Raw genomic sequence first — 14,331 nt, forward strand, 5'->3', positions numbered from 1 at the left:
ATGCGATCAAAAAATGCCAAGCTCCTCTGTCCGGTGTCACGTCTCATGTCTCCAGCCATCCCCATAACCCGAAGGTGGGAATCCTTCCTCACCGATGGGGGTGAATGAGAGGTGGTTAAAGCAGAGGTGCACTTCTGAACATTAGGGGTTAAATCCGCATAAAGACGGATGAAAGCGGGGTGAGTCCGTACATCACTGAAGTTAATAAGTTCATTTCAGTTTAAATCCACAATTTATTTTATTTTTTTTTTTATTTTTTTTTTTTAAATTTTTTTTTTCAACGTTTATTTATTTTTGGGACAGAGAGAGACAGAGCATGAACGGGCGAGGGGCAGAGAGAGAGGGAGACACAGAATCGGAAACAGGCTCCAGGCTCCGAGCCATCAGCCCAGAGCCTGACGCGGGGCTCGAACTCACGGACCGCGAGATCGTGACCTGGCTGAAGTCGGACGCTTAACCGACTGCGCCACCCAGGCGCCCCTAAATCCACAATTTAATTCAAGGAATATTCTCTGCATCTTTAGAATTCTTGGTAGGAAGAGAGAACAAAATGAATAAATTTTCCTAGAGAATTTGGGTATACTTGGGAGTAATATCATTTCAGCTTAGAACCCCTTACCTGGGGCAGGAGGTCAGGATTATAGGGTAAGGAGAACAAGGACTGATTTTTCTAGCTGAGGAAGCACTGTGTGGTTTTCTTTTTTTGGAAATCCACTATACTCATTAGCATTTTTAAGGCTCTGATAAGTCCTGTAGTAAAAATAATCTTATTTTATATCAAGACTTTCTCGGGCATATTTGACAGAGAAGGCATTTTTCGTATCATCTATTAATATTTAACGGAATAGTTTAATAGGATTTAAGACTTTTAGGGAATGCTGAAATATTCTTCAACTATGACAAATTATATTTTGTAGAGTTTGTTTAGAATACCGTGGGTGTACCTTAAATCTTAATAATACTACAGGATGTAGACATTACAAGTGGATATGGTAAAACATCTGAGATCCATTTCTGTGGTCCTATCCTTCAGAGAAGGAAGATTACATGCAGACATCTTGAATCAAGTCAACTATCTGAGTTAGACTTTTTCATTCATTTCTCTAGATTAAATCCTTTAAAGGGCATTTCTTCCTTACAATAATTTTGGAATGTAAATCCAATTCTTATAAAACCAGAAAAATTATCAAGAGCATTGTGTCTGCTTTTATCATAAATCCTAGGGGAGAAATAAGATTAAGTTGAAGCTTCTTGACCTAAAATACCAACATATTTTAAAAGACAAATATTTCCACTACTGATCTTTTTTTTTTTTTTTGAGAAAACTATGAAAAAACACCCACTTCTAATATTTGTCTTCTGTGGTCTTTACCACATATCCTTCTGGAAGAGTATATTAAAAAATAACATATGAAGCAAGCTGTGATAAATGGTTCATATGAATTTTCTTCACATTTCTTATTACACAACAAAGAATCAGTCATGCCAGGAACAACAACAACCCACAACCCATGAGTAAGTAGTTCAGATTTGTCGTGATTTTAAGTATATTTCAACTTTTTTTTTTTTTTTTAGAGCGGGCCAACTGATGACTATGTCAATACTCATATTATCTTTGTTTTCTTTAATATGCACTATGTAATTAGCAGAATTTGGGGGGAATCTTTTCCAGGAAGAATATGACTGGTTGGCTTGACGGGGATGGTTTTACTTCTGACAATAAAGGCAATCATGATGGAGAAATACTGAACCAATGTAATTATTGTTATTTTGAAACAGTTACGTTAAAATGAGTAAAGGGGGGAAGGAGTCTATTTTTAAGTCTTATAAAAGACATAATCACAAACATTTCGATGATTTAAAAGTAAAATATCTTAGATGGAATGGAGATTAATTGTATTCATTAGCATAGAATTCTAACAGAGGGGCAACATATGGGGACCTGGGGGATGTTTCATCTTTGAGACTGAAGTCTTCCAAATGCCTAAATTTCATAACGTTCTGCTGGGTCCAGAAAATTTATTTTTCATACCTATTCCATTATTTATTTTATTTTATTTTATTTTATTTTATTTTATTTTATTTTATTTTATTTTATTATTTTATTTTATGTTATATGTTATATATTATATATTATATACATTATATTTATTATATTTTATATTATTTTATTTTATTTTGTTTTATTTTATTTTATCTTGTATTTAAAAAAGTGTTTATTTTTGAGAGAGCACATGGCGGAGGGGCAGACAGAGGGAGACAGGGAATCTGAAGCAGGGTCAGTTTGTGAGTCCGGGCCCCATGTCAGTGCAGAGCCCAAGGAGGAGCCTGAACTCACAAAGTGTCAGACCATGACCTGAGCCGAAATCAAGAGTCAGATGCTTAATCGACTGGGCCACCCAGACACCCCTAATATTTTTAAAATCAAACGTGTTTGAATCTTCTCCGCTTCTACACTGACAATATAGAAGTAAGTAAGCTATGGTTACAGATCAAGGGGCATATTTAAAAATTCCCATGATTTTACTTCTCTCCTAGACAGTTATTTTTGAGTTTATATACATGATACAAAATCAAATCCCCTTGAAATATAGGTGGATGACCAACTCTGTATTGATAATTTCGCACCACTGGGAAGAGTGGTGTGTGTGTGTGTGTGTGTGTGTGTGTGTGTGTGTGTGAAGTCCCTAATCCTTGACAAGGAAAGCACGGGTGTTCAGGTATAGGTTGCCACATTTCTTAGTACTCCACAGTTGTAAACACGTGACGATCTGTGTCTTGTCACCGTCCAGCTCTTCCTTGAGACTCTTAAGCGCTGGAGAAGCAATCATACTGGAGTGCTAGCAAATTCTCTCATCGTGTACCCAAATACATACATATACATCTTTCTTATTGCTGCTGTAACAAATTGCCACAAATGCGCCCATTTCCAGTTTTATAGGTTGGAAGTCTCACTGGGCTGAGATTAACGTGTTAGTCAGGCTGTGTTCTTTCCGGAGGCTCTCAGGGAGAATTCACTTTACTTCCTTGCTTCTCGCGCTCAGAGAAGCCGCTCGCCTCTCTTTGTTCCAGGCTCCTTCTTCAACTTCGAACCGCACAGCTGTGCCTTCCACTCTCTCTCTCCGACTCTGACACTCTCTCCTTCCTCTCGTAAGAATGCTCATGATCACATTGGGCCTGCCCAGATAATCCAGGGTAACCCTCCCATCTCAAGATCCTCACCTTAATCACATCTGCAAAGTCCCTTTTGTTGAATCTAATAACATACTCACGGGAGATTACGGCACGGACATCTTTGGGGGACATTATCCTATCTCACACACACACACACGTGTGTATATATATTTATATATAATGGTATGATTCTCAGTGTACAAATTTAGGATTAAAGGAAATAGAATGTTACTGGTTTTTTTATAACTCAGGTTGTCTTTTGATCACTGATTTTCTCAGGATCTCCAAAACAATTGCAGTCACGTCAGGGCTGTGGCCATAACATGTCAAAGCCCAGGGTGGGAACGCGTGAGGGGCACCCAAGAGGGTCCCAGCTATTCAGTTCGCCCGGGTTGGCCGCCGAGATGCCCCTCATTCCTATTGGAGAAGGCACAAGGCTGAGAAGCAAGAGGTTATCTAATTCCTATGTCGCACGTAATCATCCATCCATTCACTCAATAAATATTCATTGAGTGCATTTGTGTGTGGGTCCCTGTACCCTTGGAATAGAAGACATGAATAAGGCATCATCCCTTATGCCAAAGAAACTACTGTCTAACAGTGTAGTATACTCCAGTAATGACAGTGACAGAAATGCATACTAGGTATTACGAGAGTACTGAGAGCAGGGATGTAATCTGGTTTGGGAGTGGTGTAAAATGTGGTTAGCAGAGGCTCCCAGAGTTGCTGACAGGTAAACTGAGGACTTCAAAAATGAGAAAGAGTTAGCTAGGACTATATAGGTACTGTGAGAGCCAAACCTCAGCGTTCCTGGAGGACTAGAGATATATTTTCAATTCAACTCAACAAATAACTCCTGAACTGTGACGCGTGCTAGGAGAAGGGGTGACCTACGAGAATGTTTAATATCGACACTTCCCCTTGTTAAGGGGATTAGGGAGAGCTTCTCTGAGGAAGTTACAGGCATTAAACAAGTAATTACAAGCGTGGTGAGTGTTATGGAGCACTGCTATGGTAATGCGGGGGAAAATAACTTCACCTAGTCAAGAGGGTCAGGGACTGCCACACTAAGAAACTGACGTGTAAATTGAGACCTGAGGGATAAAGAGCATTTAACAAAGGAGGAAGGGGCCAGGGAAGCAATGGAATATTCTATGCGGCAGGAGTGTAGGCGGGGAGAAGGGGGGAGACTGAGTGCAATGCTTTAGGAACCAGGTTAAGAGTTTCACCTTTATCCTAGGTATGTTGAGGAACTTCTGCTAAATTTTAAATTCGGGAATGACGTGGTCAGATTCGTATCTTTAAAAGATCCTTCTGGCCATAGAAGGGGGAGATTAGATGAGAGGTGGGGAATGGGAGAAGAGTGAAGAAGATGTTTCAGCATCCAGACAAGATTCTGGCTTGCGGTGGATGGTGTCAGTGGGTGTGGAGTGAAGGCATTTTGTTCAAGAAATATTTAGGAGATAAACTATTGACGAAGTTCTTTTGCTGAAGGCACCATGCTATATTCCGGAGCGACTGTGATGAATGACGTAATGCCTGGTGTGCAGGTGCTAAATAGTCTTCATTTGGTTCATATTTGGGACACAGAGGGGCAAGTGTCAAAGACAGGGGTCAAATCAAGGAAGTTTTACACACCATGTGTCATAAAGCAAGGGTCTCAAGTAAGGATATTCTGATGTGCTGGCATTTGCATTTTGTCATTTAGTGCCTATTTGGGAGATGTATTTGAAGGTGACAAGATTCTAGGTAAGAAATGGAAGTAACAAGACCCTTGCAGTAGTTCAGTTATGCGATGATGGGGCCTGAACCAGTAGAACATTCAGAAATCCGGCCAAAAAAATTCGTAAGTAAGAAATAGTTGGAAGGCAAAATTAGAACTGATGATTGAAGAGGTAGAGAGAGAAAATGACAAGAGTCAAATTTGACTCCCCCATTTCTATTATCAGGGACTGAGAATGACAAATGTGAACCCAGGCACAAACCAAGCGCCCCAAGACTACGTACCAATGAGTGATCAGTAGTTACCTCCTGGACTGTCCCACCAAATCAGATCCCAGGACAATCCTGCTCTGCCTTATACCTGGTTTCTCCACACGATGAGCCCAAGTTTTTATTTTTACTTAAATCCCTGATGATAATGGATTCACCATCCATTTTTGTTTTCTGATGCTTTAATATAAAGCAGGGTGTGGGGAAAACTCGGAAAGACAACGTCTTGCGAGAAAATTTGGTTTTGGCCTATGCGTTTGTTTTTGATGGTCAGTGTACTGTCATGTGTCCGAGCAAGGAATAACAGCTCCTAAATAGCTGTTTGTTTTTATAGGAAGAGCTCTCAGACAAACTGCTACCGATCACATTACAATGAAAACCGCACAAACACCCTTCCCACGGCACCATTATTCTCATATGGTCACCTCCCAGGCAAAGTGACATTCTGGGTAAAAAGAAAGAAATGCACGAAACACACGCTCTAGAGACCAACGGGCAAATAACTACAAAAGAGGTTCCAAAGCCCCAGCTCCCGCCTGTGTCATACAGTTCTGTCCTCTGGGGTTTCCAACGCTTTACTGGTTACTGCTGAATGCATTCTGTCACACACGTTGTGACACATCAAACCTTGAGGTCACAATTTTTGCCTTTATTTTATAAAAGGCGTAACTTTAATTTCATAATCATGCAATAGGTATTGTCAGTATCCACACCGAGAAAAAAACTGAAGATGGAAGAGTTCAGGGATGAAAGAGAGATGCACCTGTCTGGGGTGTGTTATGTCCTTGTTTCTGCCCTGTCCCGTCCAAATCATAGACATGTATTTTAGCTCTCGTTCCCTCCTGTCAGAACTGTTACAAAACTCGACTTGCTGTTCTTTCTATGTGTTGTGTTGGCTTCAATTTCAAATGTGACTAATTTGTAGAAGGAATTCTTCCTTTTCAAAGGAAGAATTAAAAAACACATACATGTTTGTCATAAATGGATAGGAGAGAATTATGACCCAGACATAGTTTACATAGACTTCTGCTGTTGTTATTGTTGCTGTCGTTTTATTTTAGGGAAAGAAACAGCTATTTAGGGGAGAGGGGCAGAGGAAGAGAAAGAGAGAGAGAGAGAGAGAGAGAGAGAGAGAGAGAGAGAGAATCTTAAGCAGGCTTCACGCTCAGGGCAGAGCCCACGGATGCTTAACCGACTAAGCCACCCAGGCGAAAGTCTGGCTTATTATCTGGTAATGACTTTATAATAAAATACAATAAAATAAAATCAGAGCCACAGGTCAAAGTCTCTCCCTTTCAGACAAAAACTTTCAGGCCATCCATTGCCACCGAGGTTGTCGTGCGTGAGGAGAGAATCAGGTCCTCAGACTTGATAAACACTTCCGTCCAATCACGTTTGTGTTTCCCTAGCCACTGAGGACAGGGGATTGCAGAAAAAAAGCTGGACCAGGGTAGAAAGGAAGGCCAAAGACTTTCATATGTAGAGTAGTCTCACAAAATGTGATGAGACAAACAGAATTTTAGAAGGCATATCTAATGAATAACACCTTGTGATTCAATCACAAAATACTGTATCTCTTTTTTTTCTTGTTAGTCTCAGGACAGGGCTTAGTTAATCATGTGCTTAGTGCTCCAGAAAGGCCCTTAGGAAAAGGTTTTTATTCGTACAGAACGGTACAAAACGGGACTGCCAGAGACAAATAAAACGGTTATAATGACCTAGAGCTTCCAAGTTCCAGCTTGACGTTCAAACTTACTTTTCTTTCAGCAATTACTGATGTGGGTGAACTGCTGAGCACCGTGCTCGAGTTAGCTGTAGAATTCCCTTTTGAACCACGTGGGATAAAAGAGAAACAAAACTTACACAACATTGTGAGAGAACCCAACCCCGTAAACTCTGAAACGCCAGTATCCGTTTTCTGTAAGTATGAAATTTACGTTTAGAATTTCTTCTTCCGAAACCGAACTCTGTATTAGAATCGATCTACTCGCAAAGGCTCATTTTACAGCTAACAGACCCGAGGCCGAAGATGTTGGATGACTTGGCCAGAGGCACTGAGCGAATTAGCACTGAGTTTGAGATTCTGGGGTTGGGTGGTGAAGGACGGTGGATCATCCTTACAACTGATCAAATAAAAGCTGAGCAAAATATATGCTTGTCAGATTGACTCTCAGTTCTTCATAGAACATACATTTTATAAATTATAAGCAAAGGAAACAATCAAGAGTGTAGCATATTTCCATAGACTGTTAAAAGTCTGGGTGGCTCCTGGGCACCTGGGTGGCTCAGTCCATTAGGCGACCGACTCTTGACTTCGGCTCAGGTCATGGTGTGAAAATGCACAAGCCCCTCGCTGGGCTCTGCACACACAGTGTGGAGCCCGCCTGGGATTCTCTCTCTCTGCCCCTCCCCCGCTTGCGTGCATACATGCGTGCTCTCTCTCTCTCAAAATAAAGAATAAACTTAAAAAAAAAAAACTCTATGGAAAAACACTATCCCCGTTAAATTAAAAATTAAAATTTCCTATTTAAGAGTCACTTTCAATTAGATCACCAAACTCAAGTGAACTTGCAATGCTTTTAAAAGGTTCACACAAGTTCAGTACGTTAACCAGAAACCATGTGACTGTTATTTCAAGCTTTGGCAGAAACTGCTAGAAAAAAAGTCCCTCAATAGTCAGAAATGACCCCGTTCACTCACTTCATCAGAGATTAAAATGGTGGGAATATTGGGGAATTAACATCTGGCTTAGTACGCTTATAACTTTTCCAGGCTGGCCATCCCCACTAGGTACTGCATATCTCAGAAGCTAGCTCTTCTAAGATTTTCTAGTTCAGTGGGTTAGGAATGTTCAGATCACTTTTGGCTAAGTACTCATGTTAATTTCTTTCTTCCCTCATATTTTATGGACTGGAAATCCCCTCTTTTCATTTTATGAATTTGAAACAAATGTCAGGATTTTAATATATATATTTACTTTTATCTATTTATAATAATATAGAATATATTCTATATAACATAAATAATATAAATATAAAAATATAATATGTATATTTATTTTAGCTATTTATTTTTGAGAGAGACAGAGAGAGACAGAGAGAGAATGAACGGGGGAAGAGAGACAGAATCCCAAGCAGGCCCCCTGCCCAGCACAGAGTCCGAAGCAGGGCTCGACCACACGACCATGAGATCATGACCTGGGTCAAAATCAAGAGTCAGAGGCTTAACAGATCGAGCTACTCAGATGCCCCCAGAATTTTAGATTTAAAAAGATATTATCCAGCGTGGTTAGCGGTATGCAGCAGAGATTACCTAAAAGAAAGCTAATGTTGCCACGAGTAGAACAGGATATCGTTATTTCACGTTAAACTTTGCTCTCTTTTTTTTCTATCTATGGTTACGTGCTGTCTTCTGCAGGGAGGAGAACCGGGTATTTCTAAGCCTCGAATGCCTCATTAATGAGTGATGTGTTTGTGTTGAAACACAAGACCGAAGTCATAGGCTGCATCTATGGAAACCTGCACATACATACATAGGACAAAGCCCCAAATCACGCAGTTACGAAACGCAAAACCAAGTCTGCCGGGGGGGCCCTGGGAGCATCTGGGACGTACTCCTCTGCTATATTAGTGTAGTTCAGCATTGCCCCCTTGACCGCTGCATTGAATTTATGACTCCCAGGAAGGGCCCCATTGCTCAGATGGGTTGAGTTACAGTCACAGGGTACCTGACATCAGAGAGACCTCTCACCAATTTAGCCGAGTGGGTTAGCGTATGGTGACCGTGAACTCAAGGCTGTGATCATTCCCTGCCTCTTAAAGCCAAAAACTGACGTGGAGGCCTTCCCCCGTCCTGGATGCCAGCTGCTCCTCGGTAGTCATCACGGCACAAAGTGACACACAAGCCAGGCATCTCTGCCACAGAACAGACTAGAGCTCAAAGACTCAAGGTCTATCATGTAGCCTCATGGTCAAGGGCACTGGCTTAGAGCCTCATCAGCTTGCGATAAAATCACAGCCCAGTTTCTCGTTGGCCGTGTAACCTTGTGGAAGTGATGCGGCTGTTTGAGGAGGTCAGATCGGGTATTTAACTCATCAGCTTGCTGGGAGATTTAATGTGCTTGGCAAATAAGATTCAATAAACATCAGCTATCTTTATTAATTATTTCACTTTTGTATACACATGGATGGTTTCATGTCTACTGCTCTAGTAAAATGGTCAACATTTATTCTTCTGTTGAGATTATTCCAGAAGCACTTCAGCTGTCGGCTTCCATATACAATTTGCATTATTCAAGGCATTGCTAAATCACTTTTGAAAGCTCTTCATTTATTTTCTCCACAGTACTTAATAAAATTGATTTTCATCATGATAAATTCTCTTTCTATAGATTGGCTGTTAATGCCAAACCGGTGACAAGCATCCTCTTAAAAATATTCTTTTTATTTTGAAATAATTTTAAACTTACAGAAAAATTGAAAATGGTGCAGAGTTCTCACATAACCCTCACTCAGCTTCTAATGTTCACAACTTACATAATCATAGCACGATTAGTAGAATGTTACAAGTCCCCCCCCACCCAGCCCCCAAGTGTTCTTTTTCTGCCCTAGCCTTTACTCTGGGATCCTTCATTGCATTCACTTGTCTTATCTCCTGTTCTCCCCTCATTGGTGACAGTTCTTTGTTCTTTCCTTGTCCTTCATGCCTTTGGCACTTTTGATAAGAACACATCAGTTATTTATTTTTTTTTTCAACGTTTATTTATTTTTGGGACAGAGAGAGACAGAGCATGAACGGGGGAGGGGCAGAGTGAGAGGGAGACACAGAATCGGAAGCAGGCTCCAGGCTCCGAGCCATCAGCCCAGAGCCTGACGCGGGGCTCGAACTCCCGGACCGCGAGATCGTGACCTGGCTGAAGTCGGACGCTTAACCGACTGCGCCACCCAGGCGCCCCTATTTTTTTATTTTAAATTCCATATCGTTAACATACAGTGTAAGATTAGTCTCAGGTGTACAATACAGTGATTCAACACTTCCCTACATCACCCGGTGCTCATCACAAGTGCATCCTTAATCCCCATCACCTGTTTCCCCCTACCCACCTCCCCCCTGGTAACCTTTAGTTTGTTTTCTAGAGTTAAGAGTCTGTTTCTTGGTGAATCATGTCAGTTATTTTGTGGAATGATGCACAGTTTGGGTTTGTCTCATGTTTTCTCATAACAAGACTTTTGTTATGTATTTTTACCAAGAACAACACAGAAGTCATTTGCGATCCTTCTCAAGGGGTATACGGTCTTGATGTGTCTTTTTACTGGTGAAACGGACGAAGACTGCTCAAATAGGATAGTGTCTGCTGGGTTTCTCCATTCCAAAACTGCTATTTTCCCTTCATACTTGATAGATATTTTGGGGAAGATTCTTTGAGACTATGGTAATACCCTACATTTCCTAACATTTTTACCCACTAAGTTTTAGCATACATTAGTGGATTTTGTGTCCAAAAATTATAACTATCGTGTTGCCTAGTGGTGATTTTTTCCCTCTCTCTCTCTTTTTCTAAGTAAGCTCCACCGCCAATGTGGGGCTTGAACTCATGGCCCTGAGATCAAGAGTCTCATGCTCCCCTGCCCCTGACTAATGATTAGCTCCCAAATAGTTCCCTCATTCTTCTACATTTATTAGTTAATTTTTTTTCTATGAGGAAGAGTTGTCCCTTCTCCCCACTAATTTATTTACTCAACTATGTATTTACATAGGTATGGACTCATGGTTATATATTTTGTTCTACAAGTAACAATCCAATACTCAAATTGTTACTATTTGTTACCCAAATTGTTCCTTCCTTTGGGAGTTCCTGTCACCAGACTCTCCTTCCTTTTGACAGGGCTCTATACTTTTTGAACACTTCCTTATTTCTTCACCAGAAGATGGTCAAGACTCACCTCAAGCTCTTCCCTGTCTAACCATGGAATCTGTCATTTCTCCAAATAGCTCTAGTCCTTTTCATTGGAGAATCATACTTTGAAGACAAGAACTGGATGCTGGATGTTAAGTAACTTAAAAAAAAAAAAAGTGCTGATTCAGGAAAAACAAACCGAAACAAACCAAAATTATCGAACAGATTTCTCTCCTCAAAATAAAATCAGTTTTATCAGTCCCAGAGGGCAGTGCATATTCTTACAGTATATGTTACCTATGTGATTGATGGGAATTATATTAGGCAGAAAATTCTCACTGGGTTGTAATTAAAAGTTAAAGGTTAAGGGGCACCTGGGGGGCTCAGTTGGACTTTGGTTCAGGTCATGATCTCATGGTCTGTGAGTTTGATTCCCGCGTTGGGCTCTGTGCTGACAGCCCGGAGCCTGGAACCTGCTTCGGATTCTGGGTCTCCCTCTGCCCCTCCCCCGCTCAGACTCTCACTCCCCCTCTCTTTCTCAAATAAACATTAAAAAAATGTGTTTTATTAAATTAAAGGTTAATATTTGTGTATTATGGTGAAGCAACAGCAATTTAATCCTTTGTTCTAAAATTAGTTTTTGCGTCTTGTGCAGAAGATAGATGGGCTGCGGTTCCCTCATCAGTATTTAGACTCTTGCTGTTGGGGGTAAGACTAGAATCGACTGATGAAATCCCTTCAATAGTGCAATTCCATGGTCACCAGGTCATCGATATGTAACCTGAGCCGTAGGTGGTCCCTTCCTCAGCCTCTTGGGATGTGAATCTAGCTCTACTGATGGAAGAACACTCAGGAAGACAGACTCCTTGGTTTCTCCAGCTGGATCCACTTTTGCCTTATGCTTCCCATGAACGAAGAGAGAAAAGCCATTCCCCTTTCCTGTCTGCCCTGGATATCACCTCATCTGCGTCAGCAGCACAAGGATTACACATTTACTTCAAGAAAGGGTTTGGTTCATCTCTCTCATAAAACATTTTAAGTGTGTGGGGGTGGGGAAAGTGGGCATGGAGGGGAGAAAACCCGGTGATGTGCCCCTTTGTCTAGTTGTCTTGCTCCCAGAGCCTCTGGAAGCCTCTTCCACCTGCATTGGTAGGTAGAGGTGTGAGATGCTCCCTGGACTCTTGCTTTCCCACTTTCCTTCTCCAGATAACTTGACCCAACTGTCTTCCCAAGATCCTTGCTTTTCTAGTGCTTCTGTGAATCACCATTTCACTGTATGCTCAGATCCTTCTGGAGTTTCCAAATTTTCATAGCTTCGGAATGGAGCTCTGCAGGCTTCCACACCCTCCCCTCCCCCCCACCCCCAAGATGTATTTTTGCTTTGCCAAGAGGGAGAAACAATCTATCTCAGATTAATTCCCTTTTCAAGGAGGGTATCTGGTCACACAGGTTGAGAAGTGGAATAATATTAGGAAAAACAGCTGGGGTCCCTAACGTAGGCAGTTGCTGGTTCTTTCTCCTCTCTGCTCTAAATTATACCACAAAGCATTCCACAATAACTTGATAAGGTGACAATTACAGGTGTTGGCACGAAGGCAATTTTCCGCTAATCTGAGAAGAGGGGACTTCTAAGAATTGGTGGGTAGTTACCAAGTCTCTACCACAGCTCTCTCGAAAAAACTCTCAGAGAGGATCTACTCTCACACCATAGGACATGTTCATTTGGAATTGGTATTTCAAATTTTTTGATTCCTCACCTTTATCAGTGTCACTTTTGAGCAAGCGCTCCCAATAGTTATTTATAAGAAAATTATGTATATGTGGTAATATATTACATATTTTTAAAAATGTTCATAAACTTTGAAATGTTAAAAAGATAAAGATAAAAGTTAATTTTTTATTAAGAGTACAAACACTTCTTGGGTTTCACTATCACAACTGATGCATTATTTTAGTGACAGTAATTTGATTGAACATACTGTATCATTTTGAAAATTCAAGTCTATTTCTTATTTGGTTGATTTTGATATTTGAATTTAATGACTATCGTAGTTAAGACAATATTTGATAATATGAAGACTTAAAGTGATTTATGAAAAATTATTCTTTATTTTCAATCTGTTTCAATTATAAAATTTTTCAATAAAATAAAGCTTATTAACTTCTCTTTTCCTGATAATGATGAATGTTTTTGAAAAATAATCCAAAGCCATTGAATTTTTACATTTTCAAGCCTAAATTCAAAACCACTTTTTTCTTTTTCTTTTTTTTGGAAAATAGTGCTTGGAAACCACAATGTGGGTTTTTGGTGTCAAGATATCTTGTAAAGTCTTTTAAAAGCCTAAGAAATTCTGTTTCCAAGTTACAAATATGGATCTAAGAGAGTTTTAAAGCAATGACATTATTTCCAGCAAAAGGAATACTTAATGATGGAGGCTTTACTTATTTATTTTTTTAAAGTTCATTTATTTTGAGAGAGACAAAGACAGTTGAAGTGGGAGAGGGGCAGAGAGAGAGAGAGGGAGGAGAGAATCCCAAGCAGGCTCCACACGGTCACCCCAGAGCCTCATGCAGGGCTCGAACTCACGAAGCCATGAGATCATGACCTGAGCTGAACCAAGAGTTGGATGCTTAACCGATTGAGACACTCAGGTGCCCCTTTATTTTTTAATATAAACTGTCATTTTAAAAATAATAAGTTACATTCTCACTGTGAAATATCACTTTTTCTTGGAGAAGTTCAATTAAATATAATTCTGTTTTTCAAAAGGCTCTGCTTATCATCTACTCTTGGTAGTAACCATTAACAAAATTGTCACAGTTTGGGACATTATCTCTCTGCAAATGCAAAATCTATGACTTACTTTAAGCCTCCCAAATGATGGGAATTCAATAAATATATGCTAGAAAAATGAATGATCCAGGTGATGAATGATGGAGATAACTGATGAGGCTCCGTGTTGTGCAAAATAGCTTCCTGGTTCTTCTCCATAATATCACAAAGTTTTGTGATTCATCTATAAATCAGGAAAAAGTACTACAACTAACCATATGGATGACGTCCTAGAAATTCAGGGTTTTAAATAATTGTAGTTGTTTTGTTTTGAATTGGGCCACGAATGAATTTCATGCATGGTGAAAATTACTGTACGCTTACCCTGGAATCCCGTTATAATTCCAGGTAAAGAAATCAACTCACTAGTGGTCACCCATCTTCTCCCCCTAACACATTAGTTTACTGAAGAGTTGTTACCAATGAGACCTACCTT

The sequence above is a fragment of the Lynx rufus genome, unplaced genomic scaffold (genome assembly GCF_022079265.1).
Source record: "Lynx rufus isolate CCGP_SWC_20201006 ecotype Redwood Valley unplaced genomic scaffold, mLynRuf1.p SCAF_3, whole genome shotgun sequence".
Classification (NCBI taxonomy): Eukaryota; Metazoa; Chordata; class Mammalia; order Carnivora; family Felidae; genus Lynx; species Lynx rufus.